The 17154-nt window shown below is 50.0% G+C and overlaps 1 protein-coding gene across 7 annotated transcripts in view; it reads left to right on the forward strand.

Moving 5' to 3' along the window:
* Positions 1 to 741: 741 nt before the first annotated feature.
* TMCO4 (transmembrane and coiled-coil domains 4) overlaps positions 742 to 17154 on the forward strand; it is a 103692-nt gene continuing 87279 nt past the window's right edge. For 2 of the 7 annotated variants that reach the window (XM_055574280.1, XM_055574285.1), the window contains exons 1-2: positions 742 to 831; positions 10591 to 10704. The gene's annotated coding sequence lies outside the window, so the exon portion shown is untranslated. Of the gene's footprint in view, positions 832 to 1578; positions 1666 to 3399; positions 3763 to 9652; positions 9732 to 10590; positions 10705 to 17154 lie in introns of those variants that run through there. The other 5 variants (XM_055574279.1, XM_055574281.1, XM_055574283.1 and 2 more) reach the window with 5 other exon arrangements.

Raw genomic sequence — 17154 nt, forward strand, 5'->3', positions numbered from 1 at the left:
CTTAAACAGTACCTGGCACACCGTAGGTGTTCAGAACTATTTTTTCTCTGACTGGACATGCTGGGTGGATGGGGAAGACTCACAGATGTCACCCTAGGGTGGTGGCGGAGGGGGGGCGGGGGGGACGAGGGGTGGGCGAGGCGAGGCACCGGCATGGAGAGCCAGGGTTGCAGCACCAGGCAGTTCAGTTCAGTCGCTCACTCATGTCCAACTTGGCGACCCCATGGACTGCAGCACGCCAGCCCTCCCTGTCCATCACCATCTCCCGGAGTCCACCCAAACCCATGTCCATCGAGTCGATGATGCCATCCAACCATCTCATCCTCTGTCATCCCCTTCTCCTCCCGCCTGCAGTCTTTGCAGCGCCAGGCAGGGGAAACCTCAAAGGCAAAGAAACGGAAGGGAAACTTGACGGCATGGATAGATCTCAACGCTCTGTGAACTTCACAGGGCTGTCTACCTAGGCGGGAAGGCTGTGTCTGTGGCCTGCTCTTTGATTTCACATCATTTGCTTTTGACGATTTCCCCCGGATGGTCGCGCGGCTCTCGGCGTTGGGGGACCGAGTCCGGCGAGCACTTTCCGCAGCGCCGAACCCGCGAGGGCGTCGCGCGGCGTCCCCAAGGGCGCACGGGCCCACGGAGCGAGTTTCGCGCGGAGCTGCCGGGCCCCTGCCTGAGCCTGGCATCCCGGGACACGCGCCGGAGCCCGGAGCCCGGAAGCACCGGGAGCGCGCGGGGCGGGGCGCTGGGCGGCGGGACCCGCCGGACCCGCGCGCGGGGCGGGGCCGGAGCAGCCCGGCCCCCTGGCCTCCGGCGCGCCGCCGCCTTCAGGTAAGGGGCGCGCTCCCCGCCGCGGGAGCCCCCGCCCCGCGCCGCCCGGCCCGCGGGCCCGTTGCCCCCTCCCCCCTCCTCCCCCGGCCCCTGGTGCCAAGTGCGCGGCGGCGGCCCGGCGCCGACCGGCCCGGAATCGAGGCCGCCGGGCGGCTTCTTGCTTTCCGTCCGAGCCGGAAGTGCGCTTAGAGCCACACGCCCTGGCCGCAGATGGGGAAACTGAGGCTGGGCCTCCCCTGGCCAATGAGGACTCTGGTCCGGGCCAGGGAGGGGACGGTGCTTGCCCAACCCAAGGTTACCTGGGGTCGCCGGGCTTCCCCTTGGCTCACGGGGCCCCTCGGGCGTTCCTCACCCCGCCTTCTTTGGCCCCTGTAGCCCTCTGAGCTCGCAGGAGACACTTAAACTGGGAGGGAGGAGAAGGTGTTGAGAATAACCTCTGGAGAAAAGGCCCCAGGGTCACAGGGAGCCCAGGTGGCCTCCTCCTGACTCCTGTTGTTAGAGGAAGGATGAATTTCTGCTACCGATTTACCAACTTTGGGGGGGGGGGGCGGGATTTTACACCTGGGTAAGCTGAGGCTCAGAGAGAGGAGGGAACTTCCCCAAGACCACTCGGCTGGGAAGGAGGTCAGAATAAGAACCTGGATTCTCCGACTCCAGAGCCTGACCCAGCACCTGGCACAGAGGAGGGCTTCACACACATGCGCACACACACACACACCCCTCCAGTCTCCTCTCTGCCCTGCTCAGGGTGGCGCAGGAAGGCAGGACCACAGCGCGGCTAGACTCCAGGCCTTGGTCTGGACACCACTGCCTAACGAGGCGTAGGAGTCAACAGTGAGTTCTCTGTTCACTAACTCAGCGTTCATTTCAGTGCAGAAACATGAAGCCCTTTAAGCTTTGGGGTCGTCCACCAAATACATATTGAAGGCCTACTGTGTGCGGTTTAGCCACTGAGAATACAGCAGTCAGCGAGACAAGAGCTGCCCTGGGTGGGGGTGGCGAGCAGTAGCTGGGTGGGGACATTGCAATTGCAGAGAGTGGAGTAAACCCTGCCCTTCAGCCTGAGCGGGAGGAGGGATGAGGAGGAGCACTGGAATCTTCTCCCCCTGAAGTCGGAGAAGAGGGCAGGAAGGGATGAAAGCGCACAGCTCCAAGTCCTACCAGGCCTTGTTTGGGATGCTTTGCCAGCCTGAGCTCCCCCAACCCCACCCCCAGGGATTTGGGGAGGAGGGGCTGGGTGGGTAGAGGGCATCCCTGAACTGACCTCAGAGTCTGGAAAGCTAGCTGTGTGATCTCGGGTGCGTCATTCTACCTCTCTTGGCCTCTTTTCTCGTCATACGGTGGGAGTCACGATACTTCACAGTGTTGGTGGTGCTGTGCTGAAAGGCTTCGGAAATCGGAAGCAGGGTCCAGGCTGTGGCTCACATCAGAGGCCTTGCCGACTCAGGCGTGAGCCAGGGTGTAGTGTGTATTTATAGTGTTTATTTAGAGGCTCTAGTGACCCTGTCAGAGAAGGCAATGGCACCCCACTCCAGTACTCTTGCCTGGAAAATCCCATGGACGGAGGAGCCTGGTAGGCTGCAGTCCACGAGGTCGCAAAGAGTCGGACACGACTGAGCGGCTTCACTTTCACTTTTCACTTTCATGCATTGGAGAAGGAAATGGCAACCCACTCCAGTGTTCTTGCCTGGAGGATCCCAGGGACGGGGGAGCCTGGTGGGCTGCCGTCTCTGGGGTCACACAGAGTCGAACACGACTGAAGCGACTCAGCAGCAGCAGCAGCAGTGACCCTGTGGATAACCCGTGAGTGCTCTCCGTAAAGAAATGTCAGAGGCAGAGGGAGGCTGAAGGCTGGGAGCCTGAGCTTCCCTGCTCTGCTGTCGCAGGAAATAGAGCGTGTGTCGCGGTCCGCGTTTCAGCTCTCAGAACCCTTGCGGTCACACGTACCGCATCACACAGAGGTGGCCCAGGCCGTCAGTCCGCAACTCCCGGAGTCATCCTGAACGAGCTAAGTGACCTGTCTGTGCCTCGGTTGCCTCACCTGTAAAATACCTGTCCCCAGGGTTGTCACGGGGACGGAGGAGGCCAAAGCCACAAAGGGCCCTGTGAGAGCTGCCACCCTGGGAGCTTTCCAAGGCCTGGGAGTGGTTGGATGGCACAGTTGGCTGCCTTGGTTGCCGTGGCCGAGCATGTACCAGAATGGCACCGTTTAGACACTGGGGGTACAGTGGTCAACAAGACGCATGCTGCCCTGGTTGGGGTGGCGGGGAGGGAGGTTCATCAACGTCACAGCTTGGAGAGTTTCTCATGAGCCTGAAATCATCTTTCCCTGCACTGGTACCACAAGGCTGCAAGTGGCTGGATCAGCCTCCCGGGCCCTCACGTGGGACCTGAGAAATGTCATTAGGTGGTTTATCCTCACTCTGTCCTTTATGACCTGATGGTTTTGTGACCATTGCTGTACATTTTAAACTGCGGCAGCAGATGAAATGGGGGGGGGGCCCTCGCTGCCTTGAATATGTTACAACGAGCAGAAGGGGGCTAGAAAGGGTATCGAACCCACTTGCCACTTTGCCACCCTCCTCTTGACAGCCAGACCCATCTGATTGTACCACCCTCTGCTCAAAACCCTTCTGTGGCTTCCTACTTTCTTAGGGTAAAGAACAAAAACCTCAGCATGGCCCTTAAAGTCCTGCCACCTGGGCCCCACCTACACCTGGCTTCCTCCTCCAGCTGTGTCTCAGACCACTTTATCAGTAGCCCTGTGTGCTGAAGCAGGCTGCTGCCTCCTGCCTCAGGGCCTTTGCACGGGCTCTTCTAGACTGCTTCTCTTCCCTCAGCTCCCTTTTTCCAGGGTAACACCTCATCCGTCAGATCTGATCCCAACCTTGACTGGCATTCCAAGTTCCCCAGGCCACAGGACTTCCCCAGGTACGTGGAAGGTTTATGTCAAAGTGTAATTATACTTGTGTATAATTGTGTAAGATATCACTGGGATTAATCTCAGCTTCCACCTGGTCACACACCCCCACCTCCAACTGTAACCCTCACGATTTCTGGGACTGCTCGGAGTTTGCTCGAGATGCTCAGTAATGAAATCTCTTTGGGAGCAGCTCTTGAGCGCACCCGTGGACTTGCTTTATCTAAAATTCTATTGTCCTTCATCAAAAAAGAACAGTTGCAGACATCACTTCTTAGCTGTGAGGGTAGGTGTTCTTTCCTTCTTTCACCTGCTCTGCCAGGCACTGTTCTAGGAGACATCAGGGAACGTGACACAGTAGCCCCTGCCTCACGGAGCTTTCTCTAATGAGGGAGACAGACCACAGACAGACAAACCTACCCTCACCGCCAGGTGGTGGCACCCTGGATTACGAAAAGCCACACCGGGCAGTGGTGGCAGCCGGTATCTTACACCTGCGTAAGGAGGCGCTCTGCTGAGGAGGTGGGAAAGCACAGGTGTCCTGGGCATCACCCACTGCCCCCCGCCCATCCTGCTTGGGGAGATAGGCACGTAGGCAACCAGCCTTCATGCCCGAGAGGAGGTGAGGCCCCCCAGAGAAAGCATACGCAGCGCTTCAGAGGTGGCAGGCTGGACAAATCCAAGAAGCCTCACGGCAGCCCCTGAGGCCCCTTAGTAAAATGGAGATGGACTTGGGTCTCAAGTCACGTGCACCTTAGGAGGTGTATATCCTGGTCCTGCCATTTGCCACCGGTGTGGCCCTCACCTCTATGAGCCTCAGTTTTCTCATCTGTAAGATGGGGACAGTGTTAGTCTCTTCCTTGCAAGGTAGTGGTGAGGCTGAACTGGGATCAGGAGAGTAAGTCTGCAGGAGCTCTTCACTGACTTTTTAGTTTTAATTTATGCCTGCACCGGGTCTTCATCGCTCCCTGCGGGCTGCGGGCTGCGGGCTCTCCCCGGTTGCAGCGAGCAGGGGCTGCTCTCGGGTTGTGGTGTGTGGGCTTCTCTTTGCAGTGGCTTCTCATGTTGCAGAGCACAGGCGCTAGGCTCACGGGCTTCAATACTTGTGTGCGGGCTCAATAGTTGTGGCACACAGGCTCAGTTGCTCCTCAGCGTGTGGGATCTTCCTGGAGAAGGGTCAAACCTGTGTCTCCTGCATTGGCAGGTAGACTCCCAACCACCAGACCACCAGGGAAGTCCCTGATTTTATTTGTAAGCTGTGCTTTTGAAGAAGGTGGTTCCTCTGGTAGCTCAGATGGTAAAGAATCCGCCTGCAATGCTGGAGACCTGGGTTTGATCCCTGGGTGGGGAATATCCCCTGGAAGAGGGCATGGCAACCTCTTCCTGTATTCCTGCCTGAAGAATTCTGTGGACAGGGAAGCCTGGTAGGCTACAGTCCATGGGGTCACAAAGAGTCAGACACGACTGAGCGACTAAGGTTTTCACTTTCACTTTGAAGAAGGGCATTATTTGGAGATGAGGATCCACGCCAAGAAAAAAAAACAGCTTGAGCTGCGTCCTGAGGTGGGAAACCCAGCGTAGGCTGAAAGGAGCAGCAGCTCAGCTTGGGGGAAAGCTGGCTAGAAGGGGAGTGGGGAAAATAAAGTTGAAAAGTGGGGTCTTTACTGAACCAAACTTGCGTCTGTTCACTTGCACAGACCAATCTACTGTCAATCTGCTGAGACCTGTTGTGGTGAAGGAAAAAGTGCAGCATTTACTATACAGGGGCCGATCAGGAGGTCAGGGCTGCTGCTGCTGCTGCTGCTAAGTCGCTTCAGTCGTGTCTGACTCTGTGCGACCCCGTGGACGGCAGCCCACCAGGCTCCCCCGTCCCTGGGATTCTCCAGGCAAGAACACTGGAGTGGGTTGCCATTTAAAAGAAACCCAAACTCCCTGGTGGGTTTCAGGGAAGCGTTTTGTTTTTGTTTCGATGCATAGTTGATCGACAGAGCTGTTAGTTGCTGGTGTATAGCAAAGTGATCCAGTCATGCGTATATATACGTAATTCTTTTTCACATTCTTTTCCATTATGGCTTGCTGCAGGCTATTGAATGTAGTTCCCTGTTTTATACAGTAGGACCTGGTTTATCTATGTCTGTGAGTCTTTCTATTTCATAGAGAAGTTCACTTGTGTCATATTTCAGATTCTACATACAGGTGATGTCATATAGTATTTGTCTTTCTCTGACTGACTGGCTTCACCTCATATGGCAGTCTCTAGGCCTTCCACGTTGCTGTGAATGGCATTATTTCATTCTTTTTTATGGCTCAGTAGCATTCCATTGTGTATATTTAACGCAGCTTCTTTATCGATTCATCTGTTGTGGGGCATTTAGGTTGCTTCCTTGTCTAGGCTATTGTAAACAGTGCTGATATAGCATTGGGATGCATGTATCTTTTGAAATCATAGCTTATTCTGGATATACACCTGTGAATGAGATTGCTGGATCATATGGCAACTCTATTTGTGGTTTTAAGGAACCTCCATCCGGTTTTCCATAGTGACCGCGTCAATTTACAGGGAAGCGTTTTCTTTTTCAGGGACGCAGTTTTAAAGACCAGCTGAAGGAGGGGAGTCACAGGGTGTGTGATCAGTTTGTGCACAAGTCTCTGACTGGTTGATGGTGAGGTAACAGGGTGGTATCACAGGGGTTAGCATTAGCAATCCTCAGGCTCCAGGAGGTCTGGGGACTGTGTTCTCATGGTCATGGAGTAATTACATCCTTCCGTTTGATAGTGGTTTTATCATCTGTAAAACAACTCAGGGACTGTGTGTCAGACACTGTCATCTAAGGGCTTCAGGGAAGAACTAAGGACTCTTGGACTGCCAGATGACTGTTTAAATTGTTACCGGTTCTCCTGGCCAAACTGCTACTTTTGTCATGATGCAGTCCTTTCAATCATTAATTCTTGGCTCCGGGGAGGCCTGGAAGACTATAGCTTTTCCATGAACAAGAGGCAGGCAGAGGACATGGGGAAGAGGGTCTGTCACATAAAGGCCCACTAGGTCCTGCTTGGTTCAAGATGGAGCTAGTGAGATTCTAATTTGGCAGTTTTCAGATTGTGTTTGAAGTTTTTTGGCCCACCTCAGTGTATAAAGTAGACCAAAGAGGAGCAGTGTAGGCCCTCCTTGAACTAAGACCCAGGTGCTCATTGAAATCCCACATCACTTATGCAGCGGCCTTTCCATTTATTTGTCAGGGCCTCTTTCTCCATCCATGAAACAGAGATAATAGCACCAACCTTACAGAATCGTTAGGAGGAAACGAGATGGAAGAGTAGCATATGGCTAACATTTACCAAGTACTAATATTTACAATTTTTTAATTAAAAAAACTAATTGTGATGAAATACACAGAACATAAAATTCACCATCCTAACCATTTTTAGCTGTGCAGGTCAGTACCATTAGGTATAATCACGTTCTTCTGCAGTCAACCTCCAGACCATTTCAACTTGCTAATCTGAAACTCTGTACCCACTAAACAACAACTTCCCCACCCCCCTCCCCAACCCCTGGCGACCCCTACTTTACATTCTATCTCTACGGTGTTGGTTACTCTAAATAGCTCATATAAATGGAGCTTTGTCACCCTGGTTATTTAACTTCTATGCAGAGTACATCATGAGAAACGCTGGACTGAAAGAAACACAAGCTGGAATCAAGATTGCCGGGAGAAATATCAATAACCTCAGATATGCAGATGACACCACCCTTATGGCAGAAAGTGAAGAGGAACTCAAAAGCCTCTTGATGAAAGTGAAAGTGGAGAGTGAAAAAGTTGGCTTAAAGCTCAACATTCAGAAAAATGAAGATCATGGCATCTGGTCCCACCACTTCATGGGAAATAGATGGGGAAACAGTGTCAGACTTTATTTTTCTGGGCTCCAAAATCACTACAGATGGTGACTGCAGCCATGAAATTAAAAGACGCTTACTCCTTGGAAGGAAAGTTATGACCAACCTAGATAGCATATTCAAAAGCAGAGACATTACTTTGCCAACAAAGGTTCGTCTAGTCAACGCTATGGTTTTTCCTGTGGTCATGTATGGATGTGAGAGTTGGACTGTGAAGAAGGCTGAGCGCGGAAGAATTGATGCTTTTGAACCATGGTGTTGGAGAAGACTCTTGAGAGTCTCTTGGACTGCAAGGAGATCCAACCAGTCCATTCTGAAGGAGATCAGCCCTGGGATTTCTTTGGAAGGAATGATGCTAAAGCTGAAACTCCAGTACTTTGGGCACCTCATGCGAAGAGTTGACTCATTGGAAAAAACTCTGATGCTGGGAGGGATTGGGGGCAGGAGGAGAAGGGGACGACAGAGGATGAGATGGCTGGATGGCATCACTGACTCGATGGACATGAGTCTGAGTGAACTCCGGGAGTTGGTGATGGACAGGGAGGCCTGGCGTGCTGCGATTCATGGGGTCGCAAAGAGTCGGACACGACTGAGCGACTGATCTGATCTGATACAGTGTTTGTCTTTCTGGGACTAGTCGATTTCATTCAGCATAATGTCCTCAAGGGTTATCCATGTTGCAGGGTGTTAGAACTTCCTTCTTTTAAGGCTGAAAAATGTTCCATTGTATGTATATAGCACATTTTGTTTATCCTTTCATCCACCGATGGCCACTTGGCTTGCCTCCCCCTTTTTTTGTTGTTGTTCAGTCACTGAGTCATGTCCGACTCTTTGAGACCCCCATGGACTGTATCATGCCATGTACCTCTGTCCTTCAGTATCTCCAGGAGTTTACTCAAATTCTTGTCCATTGAGTCGGTGATGCCATCCAACCATTTCACCCACTGTTGCCCCCTTGTCCTCCTGCCTTTAATCTTTCCCAGCATCAGGGTCTTTTCCAGTGAGTTAGCTCTTTGCCTCAGGTGGCCAGAATATTGGAATTTTAGCTTCAGCATCAGTCTTTCCAATGAATATTCAGGGTTGATTTCTTTAGGATTGGCTGGTCTGATCTCCTTGCAGTCCAAGAGACTCTCAAGAGTCTTTTCCAGCACTACAGTTTGAAAGCAGCAATTCTAGGACTTCCCTGGTGGCTCAGATGGTAAAGCATCTGTCTACAATGCAGGAGACCCTGGTTCGATCCCTGGGTCAGGAAGATCCCCTGGAGAAGGAAATGGCTATCCACTCTAGTACTATTGCCTGGAAAATCCCATGGACAGAGGACCCTGGTAGGCTACAGTCCATGGGGTCGCAAAGAGTCGGACACGACTGAGCGACTTCACTTTCACTTTCAGCCTTCTTTATGATCCAACTGTCGCATCCATGAGTGGAAAAACCACAGCTCTGACTATACTGATTTTTGACAGCAAAGTGATGTCTCTGCTTTCTAATACACTGTCTAGGTTTGTCATAGCTTTCTTTCCAAGGAACAGGAGTCTTTTAATATGGCTGCAATCACCATCCATAGTGATTCTGGAGCCCAGGAAAATAAAATCTGTCACTGCTTCCACTTTTCCCCTTCTATTTGTGATGAAATAATGGGACCAGATGCCATGGTCTTAGTTTTTTGAATCTTGAGTTTCAAACCAGCTTTTTCACCCTCCTATTTAGTTCCTCTAAACTAAAGGCTCTTTAGTTCCTCTTTGCTTTCTGCCATTAGAGTGGTATCATCTGCATTTCTAAGGTTGCTCTTTCTCCTGGCAGTCTTGATTCCATCCAGCTTGTGCTTCATCCAGCCTGGCATTTTGCCTGGTGTACTCTGCTCCACCTTTTAGCTGTTATGAAAAATGCTGCTATGAATATGGGTGTGCAAATACCTTTTTGAGACTGTGCTTTCAGTGCTATTGGGTATGTAAGCAGAAGCGGCATTGTTAGATCATTTACTGTTACAATTTGAAGGTGGGCATGGATGGCTGCCTCCGTGTCTTCTCTTGCCCGTCAGAGTAGGAGAGGTCCCTGGGACCCTGTGGACCAGTTTGAAAACCAGTGAGTCAAATGAACCATTGTAGACTTTGCCATTTCTTCCCCTTCCTTACCAGGCAGATTTGCCTCTTAAATTATATTTTAGTTATCCCTAGTGGAAACCGCCCTTCATTCAGCAAATGTTTATCGGTTCCTACTATGTTCCGTGTGGGCAGAGGGAGATAGACAGTAAGCAGTAAACATAAACAAGGGAAGGGTATAGTGTGTCATAGCAAGGCCTGCTTTGGCCCAGGCGGAAGAGCCAGTTGACAGGGATTGGGATGAGAGGCTGGGGGTGCCATGGTTTCCCTGAGCTGTGAGATTTAAGCAAAGACCAGAAGGAGAGAAGGGAGTTGACTGTGTGGTTACCTAGGGGAAGAGCATTTCCAGCAAAGGGAGCAGCCCCTGCAAAGGTGGGAGCACGCCTGGTGTGGCAGCCAAGAGGAGGGCGTGTCTGGAGCCGAATGAGTGGAGGAGCCGGCAGGAGAAGGGCAGGGTGCACATGGCCTGGCAGCCACTGTGAGGAGGCTCTGGGTGAGAAGGCAGTGGCTGGAGGTTTGGAGCAGGGAAGGGACGCGATCTGACTCTCCTTTGAGTGGAGCTTTCTAGAGGCTGTGGGGTGGATAGCTAGGGGTAAGGGCGGAAAGAGGTGGGAGGGGAGGCTCCTGCCAGAGAGACGATGGCAGCTTGTACTCTGCTGGGAGTCAGGGAAGAAGGGCGTGATGATAAATGAGGACGAAACACCCGAGAGCCTGGGCGTCCACCCTTGAGCACACTGTCGCCTTCCAGCCCTGCCCCAGCACCCCGCCCCTCCTCCAGGCTCCCGAAGCCAGGGTGGGCTGGGAGCTTGCCCTCCATGCCAACGCCCTCTTTTTCTTTCCAGTCTGTGCTGGGATCGTCCAAAACCCTCCGGGTTCTTCTGTGTTGAAACTGTTGCCGGGACACCTCCTGAGATGGTGCAGTTACCGCGGACCTCCAGCTTAACTTCCCGATAGAGGTATAAAATGAATGGGTTTGTCTCCTAAAATGCTGAGAGTGGGAAGTAAGCTGGGCCTGCCTAGGAGCCCCGCTTCTAGGACCATGTCAGGATTGTCTTGGGGTGTGTGTGTGTGTGTGTGTATGTCCGTGTTGAACTAGTCTTCAGAATTTCTGGCTTAAGAACAGTACTGTAGCTCTGTTTGTTACAAAGGATTTCTTTGGCCCAATGCTTTTCTTTCTTCTTGGGTCCAAAATAATTAGTCCTCAGCCTTCCTCTGACACTGTAGTTATCTCTCTAGTAATGGTTGTTTTTAAAACAGATGTTTATATTATTTATTTTTTAATTTGGCTGCATGGGGTTTTACTTGCAGCATGCAGGATCTTTCGTTGCAGCATGCACATTCTTAGCTGTGGCATAGAACGTTGGCTCTTAGTTCCCCAGTCCAGGATGGAACCCGGACCCCCTGCATTGAGAGTATGGAGTTTCAGCCACTGGACCACCGGGGAAGCCCTACTGATGGTTATTTCACTGTACTGCAGACTCATTTAAAAATTCACCTGTGGCCACTTAACTCAGAAAAAGAGGAAGAAAGGGAGAAAAAGAACATCACACCCCAGCTGCACCGGGCTCCCCTACCCTGCAATCCCCCCGCCAACACACACACACACATAAAAATTTAAAAAAAAAAAAAAAAGGCCACAGTTGGCTCAATTTTAAGAAAAACAAAAGAAGTTCATTCTTGCATGACATCTTTTAAAGACTAGGTCCTGCAGAACTTCCCCAACCAGGGATTGAACTTGCTCCCCTAGCTGTGGAAGTGCAGTCTTAACCAGTGGACCACCAGGGAAGTCCAAAGGCCTTGGAGTTTTAATGATGATTTAAAGGACTTTCAGGGCTTCCCTGGTGGTTCAGTGGTAAGGAATCCAACCGCCAGTGCCCGAGATTCAGGTTTGATCCCTGGGTCAGAAAGATCCCCTGGAGAAGGAAATGGCAACCGACTCCAGTATTCTTCCCTGGAGAATCCCATGAACAGAGGAGCCTGGTGGGATACAGTCCGTGGGGTCGCAAAAAGTCAGACACGACTTAGCGACTAAACGACAACAACAAAGGACTTTCCAGGATGATGTTGACCACATCTGATTTTCTCCTCTGTGCTAACTTTGGAATTTTTGCCACTACAAGAAGAAATCCCACTGCATTGTTTATGGCATCCATCAAGAAATGTGGGTTGAGCACCTCCCGTGGGTGCCTGTAGAACCCAGGACAGATGTTTGGGAATGACCATCTTCCCTTACTACTGACAAAAATAACCCAGCCTGTGCTTTTTTTGGTGACTGGTAATATGACCTGTAAGACAGAAGTCATGACTGCGGTGTGGTAAAGCATGTTCCCGTTCCAGCCTGGCGCCTGCATCCCGCCTCGGCCATGAGCCCAGCCATGGACCGGTGGCCCCCCAGGCACCTCCCCGTGTGCATGTCATCTCCCTGAGCGGCGGGGCTGACCTGGGGCAGAGGTGGACCTTTCTCAGCGTTCCTTGGGATCTTCGTGTCACCTGGGCAGGGACAAGATCCCCAGGGAGTTGGGACTACTCCCTGCATCAGTGATGTGCGGAGCCCAGGATGGTGCTGGACGGGCCCTGTGCACGTGAGGTGGCCCCGGGCACCCACCTCCAGCCCTGACCAGCAAGGTCTTCTTCTCACCGCAGGAATCCAGCACCCTTTCGCCCTCTCTCTCAGAATCAGTCCAGCTTCTCAGACATACTTGAGACTCTCGGTTCAGCTTTAGACTGGATCCTGATTCTAACCAGACCAAGGAGTGGAGGCCACTGAGGGCCAGTGTACACGGTCCAGGTGGCGCCCCCGCCTCCAACCTCAGCCGCCACCACACTCCCTCGATTGAAAGAGTTTGGGGCCCACCCCATCCGACGGGCCAGTCTGTGGAGTTGGAACCCTGGGCTCCTCCATCCCACCGTCACGGATGGCTGAGAGTTGCCCTTGTCCATCTTGTTGATTACAAGAGCTGCTGGTCAAAGGAATGCGGCTTAATCGTGACTTCACCCACACGGGCTCAGCTGGGCCACATGCGGCCAGGGCTTTGTAAGATAAAGCACTCCTCTTCTAGTGATCAAAAACACAACAATTTTTAATTACAAAAATTTTTTTTAATTATTAAAGCTCTAATAGAGACTTCCCTGATGGCCCAGTGGTAAAGAATCCACCTTGGAATGCAAAGGACTGGGATTCAGTCCCTGGTCAGGACAACCTGGTATCCCACAAGCCACAGAGCGACTAGGCTCACCTGCCACAGCCCATGTGCTCTGGAACCTCTGCCCCACAAGCAGAGAGTCCACATGCCACAGCGGAAGATCCTGTGTGCCGCGGCTAAGACCTGACTCAGCCAGATAAATGGGTAAATGTTCTTTTAAAAAAGCTCTAATAAGCTTGCGACAGAAAAATGTTAGAAATCCAGAAAAAAAAGAATAAAAGCCAATTACTTCTAGGCCCACAGCCTTGCCACCAAATGAAAAGGATCATTAACTTTTTTTTTAAAACTGGAGGATAGTTGCTTTACAATGTTATGTTGGTTTCTGCCATACAACAACTCGAATCAGCCATAAGTATGTGTGTATATATATATCCCCTCCCTCTCAAGCCTCCCTCCCACCCCTCTAGGTCATCAGAGAGGCCAGGCTGGGCTCCCTGTGTTATATAGCAGCTTCCCACTGGCTGGCTGTTTCACATATGGTAGTGTGTATGTTGGTAAAGAAGCAAGGTCCGATGCTGTAAAGAGCAATATTGCACAGGAACCTGGAATATCAGGTCCATGAATCAAGGCAAATTGGAAGTGGTCAAACAGGAGATGGCAAGAGTGAACGTCGACATTCTAGGAATCAGCAAACTAAAATGGACTGGAATGGGTGAATTTAACTCAGATGACTATTATATCTACTACTGTGGGCAGGAATCCTTAGAAGAAATGGAGCAGCCATCATGGTCAACAAAAGAGTCCGAAATGCAGTACTTGGATGCAGTCTCAAAAATGACAGAATGATCTCTGTTCGTTTCCAAGGCAAACCATTCAGCATTACGGTGATCCAGGCCTATGCCCCAACCAGTAACACTGAAGAAGCTGAAGTTGAACGGTTCTATGAAGATCTACAAGACCTTTTAGAACTAACACCCAAAAAAGATGTCCTTTTCATTATAGGGGACTGGAATGCAAAAGTAGGAAGTCAAGAAACACCTGGAGTAACAGGCAAATTTGGCCTTGGAGTATGGAATGAAGCAGGGCAAAGGCTAAAGAGTTTTTCCAAGAGAACGCACTGGTCATAGCAAACACCCTCTTCCAACAACACAAGAGAAGACTCTACACATGGATGTCACCAGATGGTCAACACCGAAATCAGATTGATTATATTCTTTGCAGCCAAAGATGGAGATGCTCTATACAGTCAGCAAAAACAAGACCAGGAGCTGACTGTGGCTCAGATCATGAACTCCTTATTGCCAAATTCAGACTTAAATTGAAGAAAGTAGGGGAAACCACTAGACCATTCAGGTATGGCCTAAATCAAATCCCTTATGATTATACAGTGGAAGTGAGAAATAGATTTAAGGGACTAGATCTGATAGACAGAGTGCTTGATGAACTATGGACGGAGGTTTGTGACATTGTACAGGAGACAGGGATCAAGACCATCCCCATGGAAAAGAAATGCAAAAATACAAAATGGCTGTCTGAGGAGGCCTTAAAAATAGCTGTGAAAAGAAGAGAAGCGAAAAGCAAAGGAGAAAAGGGAAGATATTCCCATTTGAATGCAGGGTTCCAAAGAATAACAAGGAGAGATAAGAAAGCCTTCCTCAGCAATCAATGCAAAGAAATAGAGGGAAACAGCAGAATGGGAAAGACTAGACATCTCTTCAAGAAAATTAGAGATACCAAGGGAACATTTCATGCAAAGATAGGCTTGATAAAGGACAGAAATGATATGGACCTAAGAGAAGCAGAAGCTACTAAGAAGAGGTGGCAAGAATACAGAGAAGAACTGTACAAAAAAGATCTTCATGACCCAGATAATCACAATGGTGTTATCACTCACCTAGAGCCAGACATCCTGGAATGTGAAGTCAAGTGGGCCTTAGGAAGCATCACTACGAACAAAGCTAGTGGAGGTGATGGAATTCCAGTTGAGCTATTTCAAATCCTGAAAGATGATGCTGTGAAAGTGCTGCACTCAATATGCCAGCAAATTTGGAAAACTCAGCAGTGGCCACAGGACTGGAAAAGGTCAGTTTTCATTCCAATCCCAAAGAAAGGCAATGCCAAAGAATGCTCAAGCTACCGCACAATTGCACTCATCTCACATGCTAGTAAAGTAATGCTCAAAATTCTCCAAGCCAGGCTTCAGCAATACGTGAACCGTGAACTTCCAGATGTTCAAGCTGGTTTTAGAAAAGGCAGAGAAACCAGAGATCAAATTGCCAACATCTGCTGGATCATCGAAAAAGCAAGTGAATTATATAAAAACATCTATTTCTGCTTTATTGACTATGTCAAAGCCTTTGACTGTGTGGATCACAATAAACAGTGGAAAATTCTTAAAGAGATGGGAATATCAGACCATCTGATATGTCTCTTGAGAAACCTGTATGCAGGTCAGGAAGCAACAGTTAGAACTGGACATGGAACAACAGACTGGTTTCAAATAGGAAAAGGAGTACATCAAGGCTGTATATTGTCACCCTGCTTATTTAACTATATGCAGAGTACATCATGAGAAACGCTGGGCTGGAAGAAGCACAACCTGGAATCAAGATTGCCGGGAGAAATAGCAATAAGCTCAGATATGCAGATGACACCACCCTTATGGCAGAAAGTGAAGAGGAACTAAGAAGCCTCTTGATGAAAGTGAAGGAGGAGAGTGAAAAAGTTGGCTTAAACCTCAACATTCAGAAAACTAAGATCATGGCATCTGGTCCCATCACTTCATGGGAAATAGATGGGGAAACAGTGGCTGACTTTATTTTGGGGGGCTCCAAAATCACTGCAGATGGTGATTGCAGCCATGAAATTAAAAGATGCTTACTCCTTGGAAGGAAAGTTATGACCAACCTAGATAGCATATTTAAAATCAGAGACATTACTTTGCCAACAAAGGTTCGTCTAGTCAAGGCTATGGTTTTTCCAGTGATCATGTATGGATGTGAGAGTTGGACTGTGAAGAAAGCTGAGCGCCGAAGAATTGATGCTTTTGAACTGTGGTGTTGGAGAAGACTCTTGAGAGACCCTTGGACTGCAAGGAGATCCAACCAGTCCATTCTGAAGGAGATCAGCCCTGGGATTTCTTTGGAAGGAATGATGCTAAAGCTGAAACTCCAGTACTTTGGCCACCTCATGCAAAGAATTGACTCATTGGAAAGGACTGATGCTGGGAGGGATTGGGGGCAGGAGGAAAAGGGGACAACAGAGGATGAGATGGCTGGATGGCATCACTGACTTGATGGACGTGGGTTTGGGTAGACTCTGGGAGTTGTTGATGGACAAAGAGGCCTGGTGTACTGCAATTCATGGGGTCGCAGAGTTGGACATGACTGAGCAACTGAACTGAACTGAAGTGATGTTGGTAAAGAATCTGCCTGCAATGCAGGAGACCCCGGTTCGATTCCTGGGTCAGGAAGATCCACTGGAGAAGGGATAGGCCACCCACTCCTGCATTCTTGAGCTTCCCTTATGGCTCGGATGGTAAAGAATGTGCTTGCAATGTGGGAGACCTGGGTTTGATCCCTGGGTTGGGAAGATCCCCTGGAGAAGAGAAAGGCTGCCCATTGCAGGATTCTGGCCTGGAGAATTGCATGGACCGTTCAGAGCTGGACTCGACTCAGCGACTTTCACTTGCACACGGTAGTGTGTGTGTCAGGATCGTTAACATTTTGATGTATTGCCTTGTGGTCTTTATGCTCTGTGAGACATTTTTTAGAAACATAGCTGGCATCGTATTGTGTATCCCACGGTGCACTGTTAACCACCTCCCTGGAAAAAAGATTCCCTTTGTCCGTGGCACTTGCCAGTTTCTGTGATGGAAATAGCCCCGCTGTGGCCTGTTTCAGTCTCCCAGCATCACTGAACGCAGAGCTGGGAGAGGTGCCAGTCTGAGCTGATATCAGCACACCATACTAGGATTTAAAATCATAATCCATCAGGGACTTCCCTGGCAGTCCAGTGGTTAAGACCTCTACTTCCCATGCAGGGGGTGTGGGTTCGATCCCTGGCTGGGGAACTAAGATTCCACATGCCTCCAGGCCAAAAAACCAAAACATAAAACAGAAGCAGTATTGTAACAAATTCATAGACTTTAAAATGGTCCCCATCCAAAAAAAAATATTTAAAAAAAATCTCTTCATTCTGATCTTATAGTCAATACACAGTCATTATTGACAATTCATAAAATTTAAACATATAAAGAAAAGA

The sequence above is a fragment of the Bubalus kerabau genome, chromosome 3 (assembly GCF_029407905.1).
Source record: "Bubalus kerabau isolate K-KA32 ecotype Philippines breed swamp buffalo chromosome 3, PCC_UOA_SB_1v2, whole genome shotgun sequence".
Taxonomy (NCBI): domain Eukaryota; kingdom Metazoa; phylum Chordata; class Mammalia; order Artiodactyla; family Bovidae; genus Bubalus; species Bubalus kerabau.